Below are 13,925 nucleotides of genomic sequence, written 5' to 3'. Positions count from 1 at the left end.
GAAGTTAGCCAATCCCAAGAAACCAAATGTTGAATGTTTTCTCTGATATAAGGAAGCTGATCATAGTGGGATAGGGAGAGGAAGCATTGGAGGAATAGACAAATTCTAGATAGGGCAGAGGGGTGGGAGGGGAAAGGAGGCAATAGGAGGTTAGAAACAATGGTGAAATGTGATGGATGTTATTATGCAAAGTACATGTATGAAGACACGAATTGGTGTGAATATGCTTTGTATACAATCAGAGAAATGAAAAACTGTGCTATATATGTGTAATAAGAATTGTAATGCATTCCACTGTCATATATAAATTAAAAAGTTGATTATAAAAAAAGATAAAGTGAATCAAGATAGAATGCACAGAGCAGTCTCTAAGTGGTAATTTAATAGATCATGTGTTCAAAGAACACCAGGTGGCATCCTGAAGATTTGCATGGCTTCCAACATAACAAGAAAGGGAACATTTTGGGAGACCTTATGAAAAAAAGCAGCAGTCAATATTTCCATTTGGTGTTAATATATTCAAAGAATCATTTTGCTTTGGTTTAGAAGGGTAACTTCTAAACTGGATTAAATGAAAACATAAAAGTTTAAATTTAGTGGCCAACCTCCCCTACCTCAGCCCTCGTGGGCCTATCAGTCCTGGTGAAACCCCTTCCAGCTCCTCCACATATCCCACCTCCTGTCTCCAGTCTCTCCCGTGTTTCCAACCTTGCTCCACTCTGCATCATGCTCTGTCCCTGAGCACAGATTGGTAAAATTCATTTAATCTGGCCCAGTGTCTCTGTGTGGTAGAAATCTGGATGATGTCTCTCGAGAACTAAATCTTGAGCTTGTAGAGTGCACCTTCATGGCATTTGAGAAAGAATCTATCTCTTTTCTTAACTACAATTAGAAATTAAGTGGCTGCCTTCATATTAAAGCCCAGGGAGTTGAAGAGATCATAAAGTTTCATGCTTAGCTGTTGTACTTAGGTTTTTATGTAGAAGAGCTTAAAAAAGCTAAATACTATGTTTTATAATCAATTTAGTGAATGTTCACTTATTAAATGCTTATTATGTGCCTAGCAGTGTGGGAGCTGAATTGCAGAAGTAAGACTCTTCTTTTTCTTTTCCTTACTTTCTTTCCCTCTTTCTTTCTCATTTCCTGAATGTTAAAGAAGCAAATGTTTTGAATACAGTATTTTTTTTCTTTCACATTACTCTTACCCAGTATCTAGCACATTATCTGCTATTAATGTTCAATAAATATTTAGCAAGTTGACTTTTTTCTTTTTGAACTACTTTTTTCCCTCTTACAAGCACATTAAATAAATTCAAAATTAAAGGGATCCATATGTCTTCAACATGAGAGATAAGAAAATCCAGGTAAATAGGAAGATTGATACTAAAAAGAAGAAAAAAAACACATAGATAGTAATGTTGAAGATGAAGAATAAAAGTTAGATTATAAATGCATAACTTCTATGCATCAACCTGCAATTATCAAGATGATTTCAGGAGGGTTGAAGCAAGTATTTTTTTAATCTCATGAAAACACATGGTGTTGACATTAATATAGCACAGGTCTGGAAGACCTAGATATGGAGTAAGCCTCAAATGTTGCTTAACACACATGAAGTCTATGGATAACTAGTACTGTGTTTTGCAAAATAACATGTTTTTCTACTCAAATAAATTAATGTATTGCTAAACACCTTAAAATAAATTTTAAGCCATATGAAAATAAATTCATTGATATTCTGGAATAAGTGTGTGCTTTATATTTCTAGTTTTAAAACAAATTTATTAGTCATGAGGTACAAATTTTGTATATTTTGGATATTAAGGCTTCTCTTTTGGATTTCTTTGACAGATTTACCACTATTAATCAATATTTTATACCCTTAAAATTTTCATGTTAGAGTATATCTAAATTACTTAAGTTTGACTTTTCTTTGTTGTTTTTTACATTTTTTGTATGATGTCCACAATAATCAAAATATGACAGTAGTAGGGCAATTTCTTTGCTCTCGGTCTTTGCATGTAAAAGAGTACCCTCTCTTTGATCTGCTTTGTTCTTCTTATCCTGCTTCATTTCCCATCATATGACCTAATACCTCTTAAATTTATGTCACACATTTGTAAGTTGCCTGGTCTATTTCTCTGGAAAGGGAGCATTTCCTAGCTTTATTCACTGGCATATCAGAAGTCATTTTGAACTTTAAAGAAAGGGAAACTTCTTAACAGGAAGAAAATTTAGTTTCTAGAGAGACATTTAACCTATATTTTTAAATAATAAGATTTAGATTAATTATATGGCATGTTTAAAATCAAATAGCAGTGCTAAGTTACAAAGCCATTTCACCAGATCTATAATATTTATGGATATTATTCTTGTTTTAGTAAGGTGGTTCAGCTTCAAAGGAGCCTCATTAGGTTTTCAAGGCTTGATGAGCCTATTTACAAATTAACATTAAGATTTAACAAGTTATTTTAGGAAATTCATTACATAGCTATTGCAATGTCTAATTAAGATGGTTTAAAGTAAGATTATATAAGATTATGAAAATTTTTGTTTACATTTATTTTTGTTAACATGTGATTATTTTTTATAACTCTTCATGTGCAGTAGGTATATATGCTTTCCGACTAACTGTCCAGACAAGCTACAGCTTGTCTGTAATAGGTGGTATCTGACAAACACAGGAAGTCTTGAAGCATTCCCCAACACATCCCCCTCACTTTTATAAACACCCTTTCTTCTCTTGTTTAGGGGTTTTTTAATTTCTTTTTTTAAAGCTCTCTCAATTATGAATTTGAAAGTCAAAGAAAGAATAGGTGGAAAAATGTCCATCAACACAAAATACAAAATTTTGCATGGAATTTAAGAGATTTACAGAGCTCTTAAGTCCCATCCAGAGACTGGCTAGGGGTCATGGATGTCATATTAGTGTCTCCTGTTCTTTTCTGTTAGTTTCCCCATAGTACCCTTGCAACTGCCTTCACTTTAACCAGCACTGAACCATTAGAGGTGTCAGTTACACATTTCAAAATTGTTGAACCTTTTTGTACAATGCCATACTTGGGGGAGGGGGGCTAAGGAAAAAAGTTTAATTGAAATACATTATTTTAAAAAATTCTCTAGGAAAATATTTCAGGTAAGTTTCTACCCAAAAGACTCTCAAGGTTTAGTATAACATCTATTTAATTCTCTTTAAGAGTGACAATTCAGCCTGTTATGTTTCTATCATTCTGCATGAAAGGGAAAGTTGGCTACTTGCTAAATATGGAGTATTGTAATAACAACAATTCAGAGAAAAATATGAACAATAGATGTAGGAAAAAATGTGCAAGGGATATGGGCAACAACTAAAGATAGACAATAAGTTAATAAGCTGGTGAATAAGTTTTACCTTGCAGATGTCTAGTAACAGTCCTTACCTCCATCACTCCTTTAACAGAAGCTTATCAACAACAACCATATGCAAGCCCCAGTGGGAGAAAGAAAAATGGATGAAGTCAGGCTTGAAAATCAAATTTTCTTTGAGGAGTCTAGAATATCATTCAGCCTGCTAATGTTTAATAAGGCTAAATTATTGTACATGTTCATTACTATTTAAGGGGAAAGACTAATATTATAGGTACAGACTCTACATCCATTAAAAAGTTATCTACATCACTTTCTTATTCATCCAAATCAAGCTGAATTCTGTGTGAGCTAGTAGCAAAAACATAGGAATTCTGTCTTGAATTAGAAAAAAGGGAGAAATGTAGTTTCTAACAGAATTTACCACTGTTCTCTACATGTATTTCAGATATTTTTTCTGCTCTAATGGAACATCAAGGTAGAATTTCACCACTTTCTTATATTCATAAGTATGTCTGAACCCATAACTTAAACACAAAGAAAAATAAAAGTGAAAGCAACTTTCCAAGACAAATATTTGAAAGCTCTTCATAGACTGCATGCCTGTAATCTCAATGACTCAGGAGGCTGAGACAGGAGGGTTGCAAGTTCAAAGCCAACCTCAGTAACTTAATAAGGCCCTGAGCCACTTCAGGAGACCCTGTCTCAAAATTTTTAAAAAATAAATAAATAAAAGAAGAATGGGGATGAGCCTCAGTGGATAAGCACCCCTGGTTTCAATCCCTAATACTACTACTAATAATAATGAGTTTCAGAGGAAGGTATTCAATTAGGATTGCAGAAAATGATTCAATTAGGATTCCCCTTTATTCAGCATTCCAAAGAGAATAAGAGCTTCCTCACTGAAGCAAGGAAGAACATAGAAGCAGTGAGATAGCCATGATTATTATTATGATTAAATAAAAATAAAATGAAAGCTGACATTCCTCTATTTTACATTTAAGAACTAAATATCTACCAATGAATAAAGATAAAGGTCTAGTGGGTGTTATAAGTCTTATATTAAAAATAAAATTACCCTCATTGATAGGTGAAATTGATCTGGCGTTTCACAGAAGAAGATAAATGGATTTTTAAAAATGTTTTTCTCCTCCTTACATAAGACACTTCAACTATTTATATTATTTAAAAGTTATTTCTCATGGAAATAGAATCAATTTTATATATGTCTGAAGCACATTAATGAGTATTTTGAACTTCTTTCCCTCCACCCAAGTTATAAGTCAAAGCAAAGAAACTCTGAAAGCTATTACATGTAGAAAATGGTTTTCTCTTTGAGGAAAAAAGTATTTATGGGCTGCTGCTAAATTTAACAGAGGCAATACAAATTTAGTGTGGCTGATTTATGCATAGGAGCAAGGTTTTTGTGGTGGTCAGCTAATGACATAGAAAGTTCCTATTACAAGTTTCTGGTACATTTTAATTATGAATATTTAAATGTTTTCTCAATTTGGTGTCAGCCACGCTTCCCATAATGCTTTCCACCTCAACTTCCTTGAAGTTTTCATTTTGCTTTGAGTTGCACTCTCAAAATGATATTACAAAAACAAGATAATCTTGAATATGCTCTACCTAATAAATATGATCTGGACATTTCAACATTACTTCACTTGTACCAGAATAAGGATGCTTAAGGCAAATCTGCCACCATTTGGGCATCAGGGCTCTGAGTAAGAGTTATATGTACTTGCAAGTTTAGAATAGTTTTAAAAATTAAATATTATGGATAATTATATTGAATCATAGTTTTCAACTATAAACCTAAATAGTTCTAAAGCAAGATTTCTATTTTCTTATATTTCACATTTAATCTACTTCTTACACTATATTATGCATTTAAGTTTTTTTTCTTCCTGATGATGAATTACATCATTCTAATACCTCAGGAATCCCCTCTCCAAGTCTTAACAGCCAGCCACTTGCTGCCCAGTGTTATAGTTGGTCTTGACTAACAGCTTATAACCTTGAAACTATTCTCCCTTTTGGTTTTAGTAGCAAAAAGATGGTAACCACCTAGATGTGAAGAAAAACACCCAAACCAAGAGCAAGCCTAATGACACTCTAAGTTGACATGTAAAACTATGTACTTATTATGTGTGATGTGATGTTTTGAAGCATACACACACACACACACACACACACACACACACACACACACATATCATGGTAAAATTAAATCTAGCTAAATGTTTTATCCCACACAAAGCTTACCAGTTTTTCTATATAAAATTACTATGAGGTATCTCATCAAAATCCTGCACTTGGGTTTATTTTCCATTCATCTTTTAGTCATAGAATCCCGGAAGGCATCTCTGCTTACCTTCCTGCAGGGCTAGAGCCACTGTCTTCACTTTCCCATTGGTCATTTTTACTTCTTGAAACTGGGGGCTGCAGAATTCCAGCAGCTAGTGGATCAGCATCGTTTTCTTCTCTACCAATCCATTCTCCAATCACTGTGGGCCTCAGAAGAGAGGAACTGAATTCCATTGTTTCCTTAAGAGAAGAAAAGAATGTGCTGCTTTAGATGGCTTTTTCTTGTTCATGGACAACAGGAAAATAACCCTGTCTAGAGGGTTGGCTGCTCACTCAAACCAAAATGTTCTTTTCTTTCTCCTGAATTGACCTAAAACTTCAGTTCTCCTCATCTCTACTCAACTTCTTGTTCTGTGTGGTTTATGCTGATTCCTGAGGATCACTGTGATACAGGATTTAGTAGTAAAATCTTGGATTTGGATTTGGAAGGTTACACATGTGTTCTCAGATGAGGAGTAGGACTAGCATTCCTGGTGGAAGGAGGAGGGTGCTTTAGGGCCCACAAATTGAGAGCGTGGTGTCACTCCTGGAAATGGTACATAATTTCTCTGGAAGAAATTGGGTTGGGGTCAACAGACAAAGTGAAGAGGCAATAGGGCCAGATGGACACATCATCTCCAATTGTGAAGACTCCTGGACTTTTAAAGATCCAGTAGAGGTATGTCATACTAATTCAAAAAATGTTAATCTCTTCTCATAGATTTAAAATGAGGTAACTCATTCAATTGAATGACTTGAACATGATTCAGCTATAAAAATTGTGTTGCATGAAGATACTGAATATATGTAATTGCTAGGGATATTTTAAGTGAAAAAAGAACAAGTTAAAAAGAAATACATATACATTGATCTAATTTTCGTTTAGAATTCACATGGATTGACACCCATCATTCATTCATTTTCTAATGTCCATTGATTCTTAGTATGTGCAAAAAGCTGCTCTTTACTAGGCAAAACATTGAGTAAAACCAAAGTTTTATAAAGGTTTTATTTGAAGGGAAGAATTGAGGGTGATCTTAAACTTTTGATTTGGTATTTCCATGTCTTTTCAACATTTTATGATAAATATAATCTGGTGATTTTGAAAATAGTTTGATCTCAGAAACACATGCTTTATTTAAATTATGTCTAATGATAAGTTTTAGTATTAGAAGTGTCTTGAACAATTTTGAAAATGTAGATCTTGTGTTCTGAGTCTTTACAATTCACAAATATATAAATCCAATACATGATACAACAAAAATAATAATATCATATATGTAATACAATGTGTAGATAAATATAATTTCAAAAGCAGCATATAAAAAATAATGTAGATAATATTTGATAAGAATTTATCAAATATAATTTCAAAAGAAGCATATAAGGAATGATGTAGATAATATTTGATAATAATTTCTCCAAGTGTGAATAAGTAATAAAAGGTAGTTGGATACCTAAATACTGTTTTAGCCTATGAAACATAGTAGATGTACTTTAATAAGAGTGTGTGGGCTGGGGATGTGGCTCAGGCGGTAGCGCACTCACCTGGCATGCGTGCGGCCTGGGTTCGATCCTCAGCACCACATACAAACAAAGATGTTGTGTCCGCCGAGAACTAAAAAAAATAAATATTAAAAAAATTCTCTCTCTCTCCTCTCTCACTCTCTCTTAAAAAATATTTAATAAGAGTGTGTAACTTTTTTTTTTAAAGAGAGAGTGGGAGAGAGAGAGAGTGGGGGAGGGAGAATGAGAGAGAATTTTTTAATATTTATTTTTTAGTTCTCGGCGGACACAACATCTTTGTTTGTATGTGGTGCTGAGGATCGAACCCGGGCCACTGGGCAGAGATCATTGTCTGGCTTATAGAGCTGAGTACTCCTGTCTGCATCAATAGGGAAACATTTTAACATTCAAGCTCTAGAAAGAGTTTGAAAATCAACTACCATCAAGACCTTTATCCCTGGCTTTAATCACCATTTTCATTAGCCTGAGCCTGTGCAGTTCCTTTTCCATTTCTATTATTCTCAACCAAGGACTTGTGTTTCCAAATCTTTGTTCTTTTGAGCCCCTAGCTATTTCTTCCCATTTTATTCCACTGAACTCCACCTCATACTCAATCTGTCCACCCCAGGCTCACAAGTCCTTGCCTGAAGTATGGCCACCTCTTTTTGATTAAGCCAGAGCTGCATCCTGTCTGCATTCCATCACTTCTAAGCAATTCCTTGTTCCTCCTTCTACAGGGGATTGTAGGCTGATTATTAAATCAGATTCTTGCATATACCCTGTTACTGAGATTTACTTCCCATTTGATCCCCAACTGGGGTAATTTTCAGATTTTTGAAAATATTCACACATGACTTAAAGCTTTGACAGCACCACTAAACCTCACCATCTTCCACCCATGTCAAGATACAATCACAGTTACTTGCTTTTCTCCATTTCTTTCATCCATCTACTCCTATGGCCACACCCTAAAACCTGCCATCCCCCAAACTATCCCTTTTCTGATGCTTTATATTTCAGTACCTCATTCCTTACCCACTTTCTTTGGTGATGTTTGTCACTCATTGTCTTCTCTTCAGTTTTTGGGCATCTCCCTTTTTGCACACTCTATCAGCAATTCTCTGACCTTTCATCTTTTTTCTATTGAGCCTAGACCTCTTCATCAATTCTACTTTTCCTGTAAATCCATTAGGCTTATCTCATTACATATTTCATTATATACTCCAGTTGGCAAATCTTGCTACAGAAACCCACAACTTAAAATATATACCATCCTACCTCTGGACTCTCATCAGATACTGAACATATAATTGGATGCTATTTTACCATCCAAGTGACATATATTATGTTAAAAACTGAACTTATTCTATCAAAATTTGGTTAAGCTTGAGTGAAGAAACAAATTGTTGTTGTAAGATGTTTAAAATCATTATCTTTTTTTGCATTTATAAATGAAGAAATGTCATGCTATATTTGGCATGGTATCTTCTAGACCAAGAATGGAAAATATACTTCTTTTTCATGCCAATTTCAATTGCTTAGAGTACCAGTAACTCATTTGTATTGACAACTGAACACATAATGCACAATTTGGTTAACAGGATTTGGACATTAGAGGATTAGAGAAGGTAGACTGTTTTCCAAGCAGTGCTTAGTTGATATGTATTCAACCATCAGGTTTCAGCTTAAACAGTATTTCTTCAAAGACAATTTATCTTGAAACTTGATCTAGATCTTACCATGTGGTCCTTATCATAGCTCTTAACTAATATCCCTGCCCTAATAGACTAACAGTTTCCCTAAGAGAACTTTTCTATCATGCTTACCATGGTATCCTATGCTTAAGTGTCTAGCAAATGCTTAATAAATATTTACTGAATAAGTTGCATGATTCTAACCTGCAAACCTGCTTTGCACATACATTTTCTAGCCAAAAGAAGCCATTTGTTGTCTCCCTAAGGACACCATATATCCCAATTTACATTCCTGCCATTTGTTCAACACTTATAAATGAACCTTTATTAAAGACACTTCAGTGCCGTTTGTTAGACACTTCAATATTTTACATGTTTTCAATGTACATTGTACAAAAATTTCTATAAATAAATAAATTTGTACATAAAAGTAATACTTCCTCTTTCACATTGCCTCTCAGAAGCAGCAAATTCACATATTTTGTGGAAGTAACATATATCAGTTAACTGTTGAGGACAAAACAATGGATCAATGATGACCTCTGGAACAATGATGACCTCTGACAGGAACATCTGACATAGGTAGCCATTTGGCTAATATCTCCCTTCAGCTTTTTAGCTAAAGAAATGTACTTTGAGATTTTTTTAAGGACCTTATTTGTTTCAATGTAATTTTCAGTGAATTACACATTGGCACTCACAAGACAGTTAGCTACAGGTCTCAAAAGTGCAAACACACCCAGGTCTAGGGCTAAATCTTATGTAGTCCACACCCAGACCCGTCTATGTGAAGGGAGGGCATGGATGGGCCTGCTCAGGCTCCTCAGTAGACATGAGCTAGCCCTGGAAGGTGAGAACTTGATCTTTTTTACCCCCAATGTACTATTATATTGGCAGAATTAAAACGTCACTATTGAAAAATCCACAGGTACCAACACCAGCAGCCTTTGCCTTAATAAAAAGCCTCAGCTAACAATCCGGCGACATGGACAAGATGACATTTGCTTTTAAGAAAAAGTGAGCTTCAGAGAAGGGAGAAAGGCCTACCGTCCTAACTCATGGCTTGTGGTGGATTAGCAACCTTCACTTCATCCCTCAAAGAAGCAAGCCTCCAGGGAAAAGCCCCTCATGGCAAAGACACATTGCAGGAGCCACCAACGCAGGCTAAATGTAACTGCGAAGAGCACACAACACCAAGGACTCCCCGTCCTTCCTAACCCACCAGGAACCCCAGGAAACAAATGTCTTTTTTGTCTCTAAATTCCCACCATGCACTAAGGCACCAGAACTATTCCTAACCCCCCTCCAAGGAAACAGCAACCTGCAGGAAAGGCCAAGGAGGCGTCTGGGAGCTCCGTGCTGCCTGAAGGGCACACAGGGCAGGGCTGAAGGTCTGCGGGGTCCGCGTCACACAGCCTCACTATAGAGTACAGGCAAAGCCCCCTGGGGAAAGAGAAGGCCGTCAGAGCCAAGTTCCAGCATGACCAGCTGTGGCAGCTAGTGTAGCTGCCAGGGAGGCCAGGAGGACAGTAAGGGATCACCTTTTCCATCTAGGGACACCGCCGGCTTCCTCAAGGATGTCGGCATTCTATTGTTTTCTGGGGTAGAGGGACCTGTCCCTGGCCCCACTGCGAGGATGATGTGGAGAGACTCCTTGGTCGCCCTGGCTGGGATCCTGGCCACATAGTGCACTTGGCTGTGTGCTGTCCCTGCATGTGGGCTGAGGGTGGGGGGCCTGTTCCTTGGAGTAACTGTCCACATCAGCATTGCAGTCACTGCACCCAAGAGGGCCACTGGGTTCTGAAGGAGAGATGGGCCAGGTCAGAGCCACCCCCACAGAACAGGCCACCCACCTGCACCCAAGTGGGGGTCCTGCCCCCGGCCTGCAAACGCCCCTTCCCAAAAGACCTTCACAGAAAAGGCTGGGCACATGCCACACCGTTAGTGGAGATGGGGTCCTTCTTGCTCACATGCCCCAGATTAAGCTAATCTTGTACTTAGTGACTGTAGTCACGCTACTGTGATCAGAGGAAAAAAAAAGAAAAAAGAAAAACCCCAACAATTAGGTACCATGCAGGGTTAAGAGTTTTCTGAACTATTAGAAATTTAACCTCAAAACAGCCCTGGTGAACAGATACTAAAACCCCCTATGTTGCTTATTATTCTGGAAAATTCTTGCTCAGGTTTACTGTACCATAAATAGTAACTAAGAGACACACTCCTCTAGAATTAAAAGGGCACCAGGCAAGAGCTTCCTGTTTATATACTAAATACCCAATTTAGAGAGTGCTAGATGGAAATTTAGGCATCTCCCCTCTTCATTTAGTGAGTGGGTCAACCCAGATCTTGATTTCAAAAAGACACTACTTTTCCTGGTGGAAGCATCACCTGCCCATCATAGGTGGACCAGGTGTCCCAGTGGCTTTTTCTGACACTTTCCAGGGCTCTTTACTGTATCTAACACAGAGCTTGGGCTGCCTCTGCATGATGCTGTGGATGTAACCTTTGGGAAGAGGCCCGCGTCTCTCAGACACACACCTGCAACAGACTCCCCAGGTTAGAAACTGCAGAGGAGGTCTCAGTGAGTTTGAGGAGCAGGACGGGTGGGGCTGCTGCTGTAGTCTCTCTATCAGTGTGAGTTACTACTGTGCCACCACGAAGCTGGCAATGGGCCTGTTTTCTAGTACCATTTTCCCAGCAAGCACTCTTTGAGCATCTGCAGCCATGTTAGAGGACCAGCTCTCTCAGGCCCGGCCTTCAGCTCAGCAAGCGCTCACAATCTCCCACCAACTGAAACAGCGGCCCCTGCAGAGAGCTTTCCCTGTGAGTATGGAATACAGAGCAGGTCTTGGCACTGCCACTGCACTCGCATCCCTTGGTACCTTCATGGTGCCAGAGCCCCCACACAGATCCCAAAATCCAGGGATGCTCAAGTCCCTTGTATATAACAACACACCATTTGCACATAACCTGAATACACTGTCCCATGTAAGTCACCCTAGATTAAGCATTGTGACTAGTAGAATGTAACTTTGTGTGCACAGCTATTGGACTGTGTTTTGGGGGAATAATGACAAGGAAAAGAAGGCTGCATGTGCATCACCTTCTCCGCCCTGGATATTTCTAGTGTGTAGAGAATCGAACCCACAGATACCAAGGGCCAACTGTGGAAGCAGGGCTTGGTTTCAGGGCCTGGGGTTTCCCTTCAGCTGTTTCTGACAGTGATCCTAACTTATCGAACTGGGAGGCTTACTGCTAAGCCCAGATGGTGACCTTCTGGAGAGACAGGATGTTGAAACCTCTGCAGAGCTTGCACAGACCAGGACTGAGCTGAACAACAGAGGCCTGGGCCAGCAGCTGCCTCGTTCACCTGATGCTCCCTCCTACCTAACGCCAGACACCTGAATAGGGAGCTAGAGGCCAGGCCATCTCCACCTACGGAGGACAGTCACCTAGATAGAGCTCCATCTCACTGTGTCAGAGGCCTTACTGTTGCTCTCTATGTGCTTGTTGGCCCAATGGCCACCCTCAGTCCTGATTGAGGTTTCTCACCAGTCAGAAAGGGTCCCCTGAGAAGAGAGGTAGCTTGGAACATCTGGTGGCATAGTAGTTTCATCTTCAAGGAGATAAGACAATAAAATATTCAGGATTGCGGTGACAACAGATGCAGATGCGCATTCACTGTCAGGCCCCGAACAGGATCCCCTGGCAACAGCCATCGAGGCTGCGCAGAGACCAGGAGTTGGTGCAGGTAGGAGGCCCTCCCAGACCCGAGCTGAACCTGAGCCCAGGTCAAAAGCATGTGAGACCACAAAAGACAGGGAAGAGTGACAGGAAGGGAGACAGAACTAATAAATCCACAGCACTGTGATGCTTCAAGGACAATCCACCTCCGTTTATGAGGAGGACATCAGCAGGAAGTTCTTTTTTTTTTTTTTTACTTGTCAATAGACCTTTAGTTTATCTATTTATATGCTATGCTGAGGATCAAACCCAGTGCCTCACTCATGCCAGGCAAGTGCACTACCACTGAGCCCCAGCCCTAGCCCCAAGGCAGCTCCATTTCTGGCTCTGCCCTGACTATGAACCCAGTGTCCGCAAGACCAAGGGTTCAGTTCTCCAGAACCACATTCCCAGAGGTCCTGGTGTTCCCAGAGCATGAGAGCTCTTGAAGAGTGTGGACCTGGCTTCTCCTGCCCTGGAAATGAACGGCCACCGTGCTCACCTGTGTTGGTGACACTGTACTCCTCGCTCTTCTTCCTGGTTTGGTAGATGATGCACACACACACCAGCGACATAAGAACAATGCTGCACACCACGGTAATGGTGAAGATGCCATGGTGGTCCTTCCTGCAGCCAGGCGTGGGCAAGATGCTCAGCTGGCTGTGAGCGGGCTCCGTGCCCAGGGTGTTGGACATCTCGCAGGTGTACTGGCCCGCGTCCTCCACCACCACGTTCTGGACCACCAGCAGCTGGTTGTCGGAGGTGAAGTGGTGCCTGTCGGTGAGGCTCAGGAGGCAGTTCCCCTTGAGCCAGGTGATGCGGGGGGAGGGCTGCCAGTCATTGCACTGGAGGGCCACCATCTCCCCCACAGACACCACGAGGTCTTCCAAGGGTACCACCAAGGACGGGGTTTCTGCAAGAGATCAAGAGACAGCACACTCACTCTGGGGCCTCAGTGCTTTGGTCTGCTTGGTTCTCTAGACATGGCAAAATCCCACCTGAGGGCTTCCATCAGCGTGGCAAGCTTTTCAGAAGATGGCTGATCTCTGGTCATAAAGGTTCCTGTTCCCAAACTGTGCTGTGTCCCTGTTCTTGACTAAGACCACACCCCTCCTGCATGCTCGTTGGTCACCAGTTGCTCAAGGTTCTGGCACTGCACTGGCCTTTAGGGGCCGGCTCTGCCCTCTTCTGCTCTCCTGCCCAGGACCCCATCGCTTGGTCACTCCCACAGTGAATGCCATACAAGATGCGCAGGTTCTTGAGTCCCTTGAAGGCGCCTTTGGTGATGTGGCTGATGGAGTTGTG

The 13,925-nt window shown here is 39.8% G+C and overlaps 1 pseudogene; it reads right to left on the bottom strand.

The window, feature by feature from the left end:
• Positions 1–10,394: 10,394 nt before the first annotated feature.
• LOC143640496 (leucine-rich repeats and immunoglobulin-like domains protein 1) lies at positions 10,395–13,540 on the bottom strand (annotated as a pseudogene).
• Between the last annotated feature and the right edge of the window lie 385 nt (positions 13,541–13,925).

Source organism: Callospermophilus lateralis, unplaced genomic scaffold, assembly GCF_048772815.1.
Source record: "Callospermophilus lateralis isolate mCalLat2 unplaced genomic scaffold, mCalLat2.hap1 Scaffold_312, whole genome shotgun sequence".
NCBI classification, from domain to species: domain Eukaryota; kingdom Metazoa; phylum Chordata; class Mammalia; order Rodentia; family Sciuridae; genus Callospermophilus; species Callospermophilus lateralis.
This window is presented reverse-complemented; position numbering and strand designations above follow the sequence as displayed.